The sequence below is a fragment of the Triturus cristatus genome, chromosome 8 (assembly GCF_964204655.1).
Source record: "Triturus cristatus chromosome 8, aTriCri1.1, whole genome shotgun sequence".
Classification (NCBI taxonomy): domain Eukaryota; kingdom Metazoa; phylum Chordata; class Amphibia; order Caudata; family Salamandridae; genus Triturus; species Triturus cristatus.
The window spans coordinates 330,805,241-330,821,412 of record NC_140591.1 but is presented as its reverse complement, the minus strand read 5'-3'; positions in this window follow the sequence as shown (position 1 = coordinate 330,821,412).

Sequence of the window (16,172 nt, the reverse complement as noted above, 5' to 3'; positions counted from 1 at the left end):
TCACTGATGACATCTCAAATGACATCAGTGATGACATCATCCTTGTGACAGAGTGGCAGACCTCCTCTCACCCTAATATAACCTTTGATACACACATTCAAAAATAGAGACTAACATTTTCAAAACAATGGACATACCAATTACAGTTACACCAACCTCTTGAGTAATTCTAAGATCCACATACACATCCACTCATTCACCAACAGTCCTATACAGTTACTCATACATGTACTCACTCATCATATGTACTCATACACCTATACATCCTGTTACACAATGCCACTCATCCACAGAGTTACTGACACACATAGTCACTCATGAAAATAAAGAAAGAAACATACATTTACTTGCATATACATTTATACACACACCACCACACTTACTTCTACGGGAACTTACACATACTTAGTCTTTTAAACAATCACTTATAGAAACACATACTTATTCATACAGGAACTCTTTCAATCTCTCACTCTCACATATACTCAGTTATATACACCAATAGTCACATATACTAGTTTAAAACATATGTAGTTACTCATAGAGACAATATTGAGACAGTCATTCACTCACTCCCATGCACACACTCATCCACCCATACAGTCCTGCAGACATGCTGTCTTCAACACATACAAACAGTGAGTCACTCATTCATGTACCTATGCAGTACGTAATACCCCCCACCGAACCATACACACACTCACACTAATACTAAAAAAACCAACTAATAACATATATAAACACCCATGTAGCTACTCACCAACCCATGCAGCCACTTATACACAAAGTGAGAGACTGATAAAGATATTTACATATTTAAACATTACTCACTAAGCCATGTATTCACTATGATACACTTAATCAGTCAGTTACACAATCAATTTTTCAAAAAGAAATCATCCATTTAGACACTTATATACCCATTTATTCTTCAATCGTCCGTGAGATATACATATATAAAACATATTTAATTTTCAGAAAAACACACATTCACTTGATGATGTCATCAGTGATGTCATTTGAGATGTCATCAGTGATGTCATGAGTGATGTCACTGACCATGTCATGAGTGATGTAATATGTGACGTCATCAGCAGAGCATTGCGGGGGCGCGAGTTATAGTTAGCTGAACTAACTATAACGGGGGAATTTCATTGGTTTTTCACGAGTGAAATGTCCAGCTAACTATAACATGTGTGAAACCTATGGTTTTTTCAGTGAATATATATATATATATATATACCAGCTGCAAGCGTACAAGGAGTACAGCACTCGCGGGGGATTTTGAGAACCAGAATGTATTGGCACAGAACACACACAAGACGCGTTTCGGAGACTGCCTTTCTCAATACAAAGCGGCAGCCCGAGACCATGCCATTAAATACATTTACAAATTCATTGGTGGTTATGGGGAAATACAATCAACGAAGGACTACCTTCCCTGTTTCAACCATTTCGGCCATCTTGAAACATGCAAAATTACATTCATTAATGCAGTTTACCCAGTGCTAATTCTTTCATTGAGGAGTAATTCAGCCCTGAATGGGCTTTCAATGTACAAGTCTATTTACATAATTGAATGAAAATACAGAGATTATAGATTATGATCATTGAAGTCAATCAAATTATAAACGCAATATAGCCCTGAATGGGCATATGACTATGTACAAATATTTGTCATATTAAATGAATTAGCAAATAAATGACACTTTCATTATTCTGCCAACTATCGGCCTGTCCTAAATTCATTAAAATGGCACTCCATTAAATTACATGACTGCCCTTTCCACCTGCCAATGAATAAACAAAATATACCCAAAGCTAAGGTGGCATTAATTTCACTGTGATCATCCCTATGTACATATTTACAAATTTACAGAAGTGCAGACCTATTTCAGATTACCCAGATCAGAAACTCCTCTTACACAATAGAGTCAGAGATGTACTGTCAATTCCTCTCCACTGTTTAGCCCAAAGAGTATTTTGGATTGCAGATCTAAAATATATCTCGACTCTATTCTCCTGAGCCTCAACTCTCTGTCCCCCCCCTAATATCATTGGGGACGTGGTCCACACAAAAGTAGTGTAACAGATCCCTGTCACTCGCATGATTAATCTCAAAATGTCTGGCCACAGGGTAATTAGTGTTCTTGGAGGCAATGGCTCAAAGATGCTCAAGAATCCGTATTTTTGTCGGGTGGATGGTACTACCGATGTATCGGAGTCCACATGGACACACCAGGCAGTAAACTGTATGGCTGGTGTTACAATTTATAAATTTTGCTATTACTTTTGAATTCTTGAGTCCTGGTACATCATATGTCATTACCTTGCGACTAAATTTGCAGGCCTTACATCTCCCGCATGGAAAAAAGCCTTTCACAGAACCGAAGCATGATTGTCTCTTTTGTTGTGCAAAATGGCTTTGTACCATGTGATCCTTAACTGATCAATTTCTCCTGAAGGTAAGTAGGGGAGCTTTAGAAAGATTTGCCCCCAAAATTGGATCAGCTTTAAGAATATGCCAATTTTTGCTCATTATGTGTCTAATACCATTGGCACTGGTGGAGAAATAAGTGATCATCCTGCATTGATTTAATGAATTGCTATAATTAACAGACCTTTTCTTCCTTATTCAGAATGCCCCACAAATCAATTCTGTTCTCAGTTTAATGTCCACCTTCTTTCTAGCATTCAGTAATGTTGTTTCTGAGTACCCTCGGACATGGAACCTAGCCATGGTTTCGGCAGCTGCCACCTGGAAATCACACTCACCTGTGCAATTTCTTTTTATTCTCAACAGTTCCCCATAAGGGATGCTGTTCTTCAATTTATCCAGGTGACAGCTACCGGCATGTAGTATCGAATTGCCTGCCGTGGGCATTCGATGTAAGGTAGTGCAAAGTTTCCCGTCGGATACGAAGACTTTTCGGTCTAAGAAATTGACTGATGTTCTACTTATTTCTCCTGAAAATTTCAAATATAAATCATTGGTGTTTAATTGATTTATAAAGTCTTGAGCTGATCTTGCTGTTCCTCTACAAATGATAAAAAGATCATCAATATAGCGGTTCCCACTAACCAAATTATTGGTCCACTCTGTGTTGGCATCTGACCAGGCCACCTGCTTCTCCCACCAGCCCACAAAAAGATTCACATAGCTGGGGGCGAAGCAGGTGCCCATGGCCTGGCTGCGGATTTGTCTATACAATTGTTCCTGGAAGAGAAATATGTTGTTACTAAGACAATAATTCACAAATTCCAATAACATTGCATTGTGTTGAGTGTACTTTAGGGAGCGACAATTCAGGAAAATATCTTATGGCTTCTAGGCCATTTGCATGATTAATACTCATGTAGAGACTTGAGATGTCCAAGGTGATCATAACAAAATTATCTTCCCAAGATATGCTCTCAATTTGTTTTAAAAAATGTCTAGTATCTTGGGTATAAGAGACCAACTGAACCACAAAATCAAACAGAAAATAATCGATAAAAATCGACATGTTCTCTTTCAAACTACTGTTAGAAGAGACAATAGGATGCCCGGCGGGTTTGCGGTGTCCTTATGTATCTTTGGGAGATGATAAAATGTTGGGATGCGTTGGTGCTTGCAATTCAAAAAGTTATGTTCCTCAGTACTCATCATGCCATTATATTTCCATTTATTAATCAATTCTTGCTATACATGTTTGCTACCTGTGTACTCTTTCATCGCAATAGGTATGTAGTTAGAGATGTCCTGAAGTTGTTTTAATGCTTCCCCGCAGCAATATTCCACTGTCATCAGAACAACATTGCTGCCTTTATCGGACGGTTTACATACAATTGCGTGGTCTTTCTGTAGATTTTGCAACGCTGTTCTTTGTGGTTTTGTTAAGTTGTTTTTCATTTTTCGCCCATTCATATTAAGTCTCAAATTATTCAAATCCTTGATCACCAAGTCCCTGAATGTATCCACCGCATCATTCGGTAATTGGGGGATGTACTTAGAGATAGGTTTGAAGGGACTCCTCAGACTTTCCTGTGGCACACAAAAAGCTCCCCTTGTGTCAGGTCTCGCTGTGTCCTCACCATCATTGAGGGTACCTTCCTCCTGTAAATCCTCCAATGTCGCTAAAGTGCTTAGGTCATCGCCCGTTAACAAGTCCAAACCTTCATCTCCTATTTTCAATAGATTGTCCTGACTTTTTTAAACTTGAGTTCTAAAAAATTTATAAAGTTTCAGTTTTCTTATGTACTTAAAAAGGTCAATCCTTGTTTGCGCATATTCGAATTCCTTCGATGGAGAAAAAGTCAAACCCAGTTGTAAGACTGTTTTTTCCACGTCCGTCAGGACTCTAGGAGTCAGGTTGACAATGGTCAAATTCTCATTTGTTAACGTTTCATTCCCCGTTTGCTCCTGGTGACCCGTGGCGATGCATTGCTTGCGCTTGTTCCAGCTTCCCAGTCTCGTTGGACGTTTCTTTTCTTTTCGGGTGGCTTGCCACGTCCTCTGCCCCAGGTTTGTCTGATGAGGCGAAATTCGTCGTAAAAAGGAGTTGGGGTTTCACTCGTAGTTGGTTGTGGTGCCCTTGATTCACCCTGTATTTCTGAGTCAGTAACATCAGATTCAGAGGTCTCTTGATATTCCACCGCTCTCGGATTCTTGTTGTTTAGTAACTGGCGGCGTGGTGCATCAAACTTTTTTGCGAATGTTAACACCCGGCCCAATTCATAATCAAATGCATTTCTTTCGAATTTCTCATGCTTTCTCTGTTTAATTTTTTGTTCGTAGTTCGTTAGTCGTTTTTTCATGCTAGTCATTAGTTCCTCTACTTTGTTCTTGTCATCATGGGCAGTTATTTTGCTCTCCAGGATACTTATTTCATCCAAAGCTCAAGCCCGGTCACTCCAGGCGAACTTTACTTGAATTACGAGCATGCCTTTGGAGGATTCCGCCGAGTGTTCAGCCCATTCTTCAAGGAGTGCAGGATCTGGGTTTTTGTAGGATGGGACAGTATAAATCCTCAGCCCACGAGGTACTCTTTGCAAGTCTATGTAGTTTTGGAGGGACGTGGCCTCCCACCATTTACGAGTTTCTCTTTCGTACAGTCTTTCCAATCTGACAAACGTTTTTTAAATCACTTTCCCTTGGTGCTTCATTATGGCCACCGCTCCCTCTGCTCTGAAGGTCACCTTTTCTTTTAAAAATATCGATGGTGGCCTTGCGGCGTGCCGCGTCACTGTACATGAATAACTAGATGTTGTTCGTTAATACTAGTTTGTGTTTAGTCCCCCTCGCCTTGCCGCATTATTCAATACTGTATATACAGCGTATAAATACAGTTAATTCCCCTTACTAGGGGCCCGATTCACAGAACTAACTTAAGACAAAATCCTAAACTTACTACTTTTTGTATTCACAGAAGTTAGGATTTTGTCTTAAGTTTGTCTTAAGACAAACTTAAGACAGACTTAAGACAGACTTAAGACAAACTTAAGACAGACTTAAGACAGACTTAAGACAGACTTAAGTTAGGATTTTGTCTTAAGTTTGTCTTAAGTCTGTCTTAAGTCTGTCTTAAGTTTGTTTTAAGTCTGTCTTAAGTCTGTCTTAAGTCTGTCTTAAGTCTGTCTTAAGTTTGTCCTAAGTCTGTCTTAAGTCTGTCTTAAGTCTGTCTTAAGTTTGTCTTAAGATAAACTTAAGACAAAATCCTAACTTCTGTGAATACCAAAAGTAGTAAGTTTAGGATTTTGTCTTAAGTTAGTTCTGTGAATCGGCCCCCGGGTTTTGCAGTTTTTCATGTGGTTCCGGGAACGTGATGCTAACGCTGCCGTGCTGCAGACGCTGCCGCGTTCTCCGACCAGACTTCACGTCGTGACCACAACGATCCCGGGTCCCAACGTTTAAATGCTTCTTCGGTAGGGTTTCGATTACAATTCCATTAAATGGCGGCGGTGCAGGAATACCTTCACTTTTGCTCCATAACTCCACCACAGTTCCTGCACACGCGGGCGGTGCTTTGTTGCGCATTGGTGGAAAATGCGCTCAATATACCAGCTGCAAACGTACAAGAAGTACGAATATGTACATATATATATATACATGTATTCACCTTATAAACCTAATGAAAAAACCTAATGATGCCATCATCAAGTAATTGTAAGTGTTCTTAAGAGTTTATGGGTGTTGAGTGACCTACTACAAAAGTTAAATTAGTTTACTAGGCACACTACTACTGAGTGATACTACTTCTAATATATATTATGTGAGTGGCTGTGTGACTGAATGTATCCTTGTGTATATGGTTGTGTGAATGGCTGTATGGGTGAATAAGTGGGTGTGTGAGTAACTGTATGGGTGAGTGAGATGCTGTGTGGCTATATTGGTGAGTGAGTGGGTGTGTCAGTGGTGGTGTGAGTGGCTCTATGGGTGGATAAGTGGGTGTATAGTGACTGTATGGGTGAGTGAGTGGGTGTCTGAATGGCTGTATGAGGGAGTTACTGGGTGTGTAAGTGGCTGTATGGGTGAGTTAGTGGCTGTTTGAGTGGGTGTTTGGTTAAGTGAGTTGGTGTGTGAGTGGCTGTATTGGAGAGTAAGTATCTGTGTGAATGGCTGTATGGGTGAGTGAGTGGATGTGCGAGTGCTTGTAGGGATGTGTGAATGGGTATGTGTTAGACATGGCATCCTTGGCGTGGTTTACCCTGACTTTTTGTCTCTACCTCCTGTATTTTTGACAGTGTGCTGGATTTCATTTTTTTTTTTTAAACTCTTTTTATTGTAAAAACTTCGACAACAAGGCATAGGTTCACAGAGGCACAACACAGGTAATGGCATATACAAGGTTTCATCAGTACACAATATACTTTTGCCGTTGGAGTTACGTGGAAGGGGAGACATCTGAATCGCTCAGTCTGGGGGGGGGCACATATTTCACCTCGGTACAAGTTCCAAGGGGTCCAAACCTTAGACCACTTCCGGGGGCATCCCCTTGCTATGTAAACAGATTTTTCTCGTTGCATGCACCAATCAAGGACCTTTTTCCATTCCGTGACTTTGGGTGCTTGTGGGGCCCCCCAGTGCTGTGCAATATTTCTTTTAGCTATCATACAGGCAAGTGTGACCCATTGTATGGCATAGGCGTTGAGGTCCGTGGGTTCCCAGATATTAAGGAGACACCTGGGAGCCTCTGGCTGGAGTTCAACCTCCAGGACTTCACTAAGAATCGAATGTATCTTCTGCCAATACTCTTGAATTATCCCACAGTGCCATATGATGTGTATAAATATACCCGATTGGGTGCATCCCCGTCTGCAGGAGCCATCAGTTTGTTTCCCCATGTGCACCAGTTGCGGCCCTGTTAGATATGTTCTGTGTAATATTTTAAGTTGCACTAGGCGGAGCCTTGCTGATATTGCAACTGTTTTAGGGGATGAGATAGCTGTCTGCCACCCCTCATCATCTAATTCTATACCATCCCCCGTCCATCTCTCTCTCAGTAGGGTAAGGGGGTCATGCATGTTATTGATCAGCTTTCTGTATGTCAGAGATACGGCCCGCTCGGGCAGGTATCCATCAAGGAGTCTGTCCTCCAGGGGGGTGCTATCAGGTAGTGAGGCGTCTCCTGGCAGTGCGGTCCGCAGTGCGTGCCGGACCTGGAGGTATCTGAATAGCTCGGAGTCGGCAAGTGAGTATTGGGTCTGCAAAGCACTAAACGGTTTTATTCCCCCGCCTCCCAAAGATCACCAATTGTGGAGATACCGATCAAATCCCACTTGTCAAACCCCTTTGAGTCTCCCAGGTATCCTAGTTTTTGTGAATCCCAAAGTGGGGTAGCAAGTGTTAATCTGTTGGCCCAGCCCAGCGACTGTGTCGCAGTGTGCCATATCTTGGTCGTGTGCTTGGTAGGTCCTGTCAGGGGGACCTTTCCCGGGGTGGAGTACAATGCTCGACCGTACACCCCGCTGGGCAGGAGCCAGCGGTCCATACGGAATCCTGGGGCATCAGGGGGGCCATAGGTGCCATGATTGATCGCGATTAGATGAGCTGCCCAATAGTATCTTTTAATGTCAGGCAGTCCAATTCCACCATCGTACCAGCCAAGCGTGAGCTTCGATAGTGCTATGCGTGGCCTGCCTTCCCAGAGGAGAGCCCTCTGGAGGCTCTCTATTTCCCCAAAGTATGAATTAGGAACGAGATCTGCGGCATTTTGCAATGTATAGAGGAAGCGCGGCAATGACATCATTTTGAATAATACCGCCCTACCCAGTAAGGAGATAGGGAGCGATTTCCAGTGCAGAATGTCGCTTTTAAGGCGTTGCAGGGGTGGGGTCAAATTACGTGCATACCGAAGCGACTGATCCAAAAAGATAAATATGCCTAGGTATTTGAATCCGTCAGTGGCTATCGATATTGGGCAGTTTCAGGGCAATTGCGGGGTGCCACCGCTGAGGACATATATGAGGGACTTCTGCCAATTAACTCGGAAGCCAGAGAATCTCCCAAAGATGTCAAGGATGTCAAGGAGGACATTAAGGGATCTCTTAGGGGAGGCGAGGTAGAGAAGAATGCCGTCCGCGTACAGGGAGATCCTGTCCTCCCAGCCCGGCGCCCATCGCAGCCCACGGATGGTCACATCATTGCGGATCCACTCTGCAAGGGGCTCGAGGGCCATAGCGAACAGGAGGGGAGAATGGGGGCAGCCCTGGCGGGTGCCCCGCCCGAGCTCGAAAGGGGCGGATTTTCTATTATTTACTACTACCTGCGCCATGGGCGTGGCGTATAGGAGTTTCACCCAGCTGATGAAGACCGGGCTAAGACCAAGTTTTGTTAGCACTGCAAATAGATAAGGCCATTCAAGGGTGTCAAATGCCATAGTGGCATCTAAGGACGCTATGATCGCATCCTCTCGTATTGTGTGGGCCCTACCCAGCACCCCGTGTACTCTACGCAAATTCAAGGCAGTATTCCGCCGAGGCATAAAGCCTGACTGATCGGGATGGACTAGGTTCCCCACAACCTTAATCAGTCTATTAGCAAGTACCTTAGCTAGTATTTTGGGCTCAGCGTTTAGTAATGAGATAGGCCGCTAGGAGGCGCAATCCGTTTTGGGCTTCCCCTCTTTATGTATGGTAACGATCGTGGCCAAGCGTTGGTCCAGAGGCAATAGTCCCATTTCCAGGCTGGAGGTGTACATGCACCTAAGATAGTGTCCTAATTTATCAGGGCGAAGCTTGTATAGCTCGATAGGGATGCCGTTGGGGCCAAGAGCTTTACCCGGGCGCAGCGCTCGTATTGCTATTGCGATTTCCTCAGTGGAGAGGGGGCTGTCTAAGAATTGGCGGTCCGCCTCGGAAAGGGTAGGAAGGGAAATGTCCCTTAGAAAATCGAGGGAGTCCTCAACTGTGTGGGGGGCGACAGATTTGTATACTATAGAGTAGTGGGTTGCAAATTGAGTGGCTATCTCTTGGGGGTCTGTCACAGGGTTTCCGTCCACTCCCATGAGTTCAGGGATGAGGCGGCTAGCACGCTCTCTCCTGTCGAGCCAAGCAATCAGTTTTCCCGCTTTGTCTCCCCAATCATATATACGGCCCAGTTTTTCTTGTCCCAGTGTTTTGGCACGGTCAGTAACCAAGGCCCGATATTCATCCTGACAGAGTTTGAGTTCATGCATCGCGTCGGGTGTAGGGTTTGAGTTGACTGTATGTTCAAGCTAGTGCACCCGATGTTCAGCGTCAGAGATGTCCTTCAGTCTTTCCCTTTTTTCCCCCGCTATGAGGGACAGGGCTTGTCCTCGGATCACAGTTTTAAACGCTTCCCAGAGAGTTTGCGGGGAATCAACCGAGTGTTCGTTATCTGTAAAGTAGTTATCAATAGATTTGATCAGCTCCCCACGTATCTTGGGGTTCTTAAAGTGCCAGGGATTGATGGGGGCGATGCGACCTATTTGTGTATGATCTAGTACTATATGGGCCCATAGAGGGGAGTGGTCAGATATACCCCTCGGGAGATGCCTGATTTCGTGGATATGAGCAACCTGGGAGGTGGGGGCAATCATGTAGTCTAATCGGGAGAGGCTGCGGTGTGCGTTAGAGTAGAAAGTGTGTTGTATTTTGTCTGGGTTGTATGTTCGCCATAAGTCCACCAAACCCATGGCATCCAAAAAGTTGGAGAGCGAGTGTGCCGTTTGGGGCAATTGACGCGGCGGGTGCCTGTCCAACTCGCCCGATACAACAGAGTTAAAGTCCCTGCCCATGACAAGCTGCCCCGCTGGTAGGGTAAGTAGTAGAGCACTAAGGTCATTAAATGTCGTTGATTGCAACCCAGGGGGTACGTATACTGAGAGAAGGGTTATGATATGCCCCTCCCACGTGCCGGTAATACCCACGTATCGCCCTCGATCATCTACATAGGAGGATGTGACCGATAGCGGGAATGATTTTTTAATCATGATCCCCACTCCTCTCGAGCTAGACGTGAAGCCAGCATGCGCCACCATCGAATATCCCCACCTGCACATTGCTCCACACTTGTTACCTATTAGGTGCGTTTCTTGGAGCAGGACTACGTCCGGGGACAGTCTTTTTTTGTATTGGGTAACCACACACCGCTTGATTTTCTCCCCCAATCCGTTAACATTCCAACTCAAGATTTTAAATTCCTTGTTGCGTTGCGTACCCATTTGTGTGCCGGTAAGGATTGAAACAGCAATACGGAGTTAAACACTATGCCATCAAATATAAAATAATACACATCAACAGAAAATTCCAACAGCCCCTCCCAACTCCCCCCCTCCCTGCTGCCCTGCACTCTGGGCATCAAACTACCCATCAGAAAAAAAATGCAGAGTGCCTGTCGCCCACAATAAGGGAAAAGAAAAAAAAATTATTAGAATGAAACCCAGCTAAAGGAAGAACGTGGGGGGAGGCTATAGCAGTTCCCCGATCCTCACTTCCAAGTGACAGTAGATCTAAGCCATTATGCAAGAGGGTCCAAATGCGCGATGGCACGCCTTGCCATGGCACCACGCTCTGTTCTGCAGCTGATCGCCCCGCGGAGCCCCCTGGTAAGTCCACTCACACCAGGAGACGGAGACTCCTCCACCATTTGAGCAGTGTCCTGTACGGCCACTCCCCGTGTATCAGCCATCTGAGGGGCCAGTCTTCCGTGGGTCCCCCCGACCGTCCAGCCAGTCAGAAGCGGCCTCCGGATGGTCGAAGAAATAGGTTTTCCCATCCGCCTCCACACGCAACCTCGCGGGGAAAAGCATGGCGTACTTAAATTCCCGGGATCGCACCCGCTTCTTGACCTCTTGGAATGTGCGCCGTCGCATCTGCACCCCGCGGGTGAAATCGAGGAAGAAGGTGACATGTGCGTTATCCAGTCGAATCGGGGGGGCCACCCTGGCGGTCTGGAGTATAGTGTCTCTGTCTCGGTAGTTTAACAGACGGGCCAGTATGGGGCGAGGTGGAGCCCCCGGCTTCGGGCGACCCCCAGGCACTCTATGCGCCCTTTCTACAACAAAAAGTTTCGAGAGACCCTTAGGCTGGAGTTTAGTTGTGATTAGGTTCTCAATGAAAAGATCCACAGCATGGCCCTCCATTTTTTCTGGCACCCCTAGGACGCATATGTTATTGCGCCTCATCCTCCCTTCATAATCGTCGAGTTTATCCTCGGTTGATTTGCGGAAGGCCCGAACCTCAGTAACTTCAGCCTGGAGCTGCGAGGTGTCGCCCGCCAGTCCCTCTGTGGTGGTCTCGAGCTGCTGCACCCTCTCCCGGTAGGTGGCAAAGTCGGCCCTCATGAGCGTCATTTTGGAGGAGAGAGTGTCTACGGATGTTCGGACTCCGGTAATGGCCGCCCTAAGGTCCTTCATAGTGGGCTCGGTAGGGTCCTGTGTCACGCCATGCTGGGCAACGTCTCCCGGCGCTCTCTTATCAGGTTGATCGGCCTTTGTACACGTGTACCGGTCAAGTTTACTTTGCTGGGATGCCCTGGCTCCCTTGGCGCCGGACATTGCGGGGCCGGAGGTTGGTATCAGACAGATAGCAAGTCAGGTCAGAAGCAGGGGCAGCACCCGGGCAGCACAAGCTCGGCAGGCGCTACTTCAAGGAAAGTGTTCAGCGCAGGACACGTAAGTATGGCGACACAAAATGGCGTCCCCCCGCCATGCGGAGGTCGCGAGGGGCAAGCGGGGCAGCCGCAGCTCACCCCCGGCAAGGGAGAGTCCAGTTCAGGGGAAGGATACGTGGTGCCTAGTCCTCCTCCTCGCTTCCACACCCTCGTCTCGCAATCCCCGCTCTTAGGCTGGTGATCAAACTGCGCCAATGTGATGTGTCCCGAGGGCGCTACTCCACTCCAGCTCAGGGCACCCGCGGATCGGGTGGCAAAAGATCCTCAAAGTTTCCCCAGCACGGCGTGATCAGGCAGAGCACCACAGTCACCAGGGCAGCACAGCTGGGAGCTTCAACAAACAGCCCCTCGCCGCAGCGCGCCCCACCTCAGCACAGCACACTTAGGCTCACCATTTCACCTCCAGAGTCCAACGATCAGCTCCGGTGACAGCCAGCTTCCCCCATCCGTGGCCGCGAGGAGCTCAGGTCAGTGTCCTCTGCCGGTACGGGAGGCGGGGCGACAGGAGGGGGGGGGGAAGTCTCCGCTCCAGCGGCAGCCCGGGGGCACCCCGTCGGGAGGACTTGGGACCTCCGAAAGGCCCCCCAGGCCAGAAGACGACACAGCTCTCCGGGGGCGGGGAGAGTCCCCACCGCCAGGCACGATGCCGCCGATGAGCCCCCAGCACCAGGGGGGGGGGAACAGCGCCGCTGCTCGATGTGGGGTGTGCCTCTCACCCTCGAGAGGAGACACCCGGGCCGGCGTCACAGCGCCCTCCGCCTCCAGGCAGCTTCTGGCGAATCGCGGCCAGCAACACCTCTGCGCCGGCGTCCAAGCACACTTCAGTCCCCGACTTCACAGACTCCCCTAGGCCCCGATGTAACGGGCCTCGTAACTTCGGATCGGAGACAGCGCCGGGGCTCCACGAAGTAGGGGCCGGGTCCGCCAGTCGCAGGGAGTCGGATTTTAGTGCTTGATGGCAGGATAGGTAGCAGGATAATTGTTCGGGAGGAGGTTATCGGCGGAGCCGAGGCACTACACGTCCATCTTGCCTCGAAGCTAGGCCACGCCCCTGGATTTCATTTTTGCTGGTTTAGATGCTTTGAGCACTTTGCCACTGCTGATCAGTGCCAAAGTGCAAGTGCTCCCTGTGTAAATTGTTATTGTGGTTATCCATGATTGGTATATTTGTTTTACCAGTAGGTCCTTAGTAAAGTGCCCTGAGTGTGCCAGGGCTGGTAATTCAAATGCTACTAGTGGGCCTGCAGCCCTGATTGGCCACCCACATGAGTAGCCCCAAAGAGATGTCTCAGGCCTGCCACCGGCAGTGCCTGTGCGCAGTTTGCTAACTGCCATTTTGACCTGGCCAGTGTATTCACTTGCCATACCCTTCCCTTTTCTTACACTGAGGACACCCCTATGGTAGGCCCAAGGTACCCCCCCTTGGCATGGTGCAGTGTATGTAAAGGTAGGACATGCACTAGTGTATGTAACATGTCCTGATAGTGAACTACTGCCAATTTCGTTTTTCACTATTGAAAGGCTATCTTGCCCATGGGATAGAATGGGGAATGCTGTGTAACATGTTTACCTGCATATCTTCCCATAGGATCGAGATAGAAACTTGGAGTCTGGTATCCCTGAACTCAGAATTTAATAACGCATCTTTTAGGAAGGATGTTTTTTAAATTCTGTGTTTGAAAATAGCACTTTTAGAAAGGGGCTATTTTCTTGTTCAACCTTTCTGTGTGCCTCTGCCTGTTTGTGGATTGGCTGTCTGGTTCGAGTGTGACAGGATCGAGGGTGGCTCCAGGAGTCTGGGTGAGTCAGTACTAGACTGAATAGATCTATCTGCATTTGGAGTGGTGGGAGGAGTAGCACCTGGGCCTGAATAGGGCTGTGCCTGCTCTGCCTTCCACAATGCTGACTGCACCTCCTGTGGTGCGTCTGATGACCCTGATCCACACTGACAAAGGAAGAAGTTGTACACTGGCAGAGTGCACCCAGAACTGGTTTGGACTGGGTCCAGGACCCCTCACAAATAGAGAACAAAGACTTTTGGGGTATAAATATGAGAGCTGAAACCCCTGAACTTTAGACTACTTTGTGATCAAGAGGAACCCGTTGCCAAAGAGGACAGCTGAAGAGACTGAGGAGAAGTAATGCCCTTGCTGTGTGTCTGGGACTGGCCTGCAGTTTGCTGTTCCTACTGAGGAGAGGATCAAGGGACTTTGCTGTGTGCTGTGTCCCCTGGTGGAAGAAGGACTTTGCTGTGTGCTGTGTCCATCTGAAGAAAAGTCTCCAAGGGCCCCAGAAGAGCTGGCCTCCTGTTTCTGAAGTCTCAGGCACAAAAGTACTTCACCCCCAGCTTCCCTGACTTCCTTGCTGGAAGTTCTGACCTGCCCTGAGGTGCCTGTAACTATGTGTGAGGCCCTTGCTGCTGTGAGCTGGAAGCACAATGCAACGGGGGAGAAGCATGACGCCGCCGCAGCAGCTGCCATCGCATCGCCAAGGAAGAGTGTCGCCGCTGCCGCTGTTCGCCTTCACATCACCGGAGATGCGTATCGCCGGACCGTCACATTGCTAAGGAAGCGTGTCGCCGCTGCCGCTGAGCACCATCGTATCACCGGAGAAGCGTGTTGCAGAGCCTGTCATGGCACAAGAAACCTCCGATTTCGCCGCACGGCCTTCGGGGGTGCACGCATTTCATCCACGTTGTCACATCACACCGGATCGTCGCAACGCATCGTGGTGCCATCTTGTCGCATCGCAACCGGAGCGCAGGAAGAGTCGACTCATCGCCTTCTCTGCGACCCTTTTGTTTGTTCTACGTTACACATCTAAGGTACTTTGAGAGAAAAGTGTCACATTTACCATCTACAAGTTTATTTTTGCAACAACCCTTTTTAAAGACATTCTACTGAGCATCTGTATGTTGGGTATGTATAGGTTTGCTAGGTTTCCCCTGGTGCCGGCAGAGTTAGGGTTCAAAATTTACAGCTAGGCACTTTACAAAAAAAGGGTCAGTTTTCATTGTAAAAATAAAGTGTGTCCACATTGCGTTTTGAGACGTTTCCTGTTGCAGGCACTAGGCTTACCCACACAAGTGAGGTACATTTTTATCGGGAGACTTAGGGTAACACAGAATTGTAGAGCAACTGTTATTACCTATTGACTTTCTAAGCATTTCTGCCTTGCAAATGAAAGACTGTGTAAAAAAGAAGTCATTTTGAAAAATTACCTATAATTCTCATGCTAGTATGGCTACTCACAATTTTGGAAATGTGCAAATATCTACTGTTTCTAAACTCTATATTTTGTTCCAATTTCAGAAATATATAGGTGTCTTTCATATCTATTTTTCCATGTATATATTTTCGCAAATGAATTGCTATATACCGGGTACATAAATAAAAAGCCATTGCAAGACGCTGATCAGTTATTGACTCTGGGTTCGCCGGGTTCTTGGTGAACCTACAAGTCCTATATATCCCCACAACCAGAAATGTCCAGCAGATGTAACGGTATATTGCTTTCAAACAGCTGTCATAGTTAGAAGAAGTTACAGGGGAAAACGTTGACACAAATGGCTGTTTTTTCAACTAATTTTACATTTTTCCCATATTCAATGGTTAGTTTCTATAAAGAAACCTTGAAGAATCTACACAAATGACCCCTTGATGAATTTCGAATTTTGTCTACTTTTATAAAATGTATAGGTTTCCAGGATCCATCATTGCTTTCATACCCATTTCTAACATTAGCTGGAAAGAGGTTGAAAGCACAGAAAATAGCAAAAATAGGCTATGTCCCAGAAAAATGCCAAAACTGTGTAAAAAAATGTTGGTTTTCTGACAAAAGTCTGCTTGTCCCTGAAATCTGAGAAGATGGTGATTTCAGCACCACAACCCCTTTTCAGATACCATTTGCAGGGAAAAAACCAGATGCTTTCATCTATAGCCCTTTTTTCCCATTTTTCCCCCAAAAAACAAAATTTAGCTGTATTTTGGCTAATTTATGGGTCCCCTCCAGGGGAATCCACAAACCCTGGGTACCTTTAGAATCCCCATGATGTTGG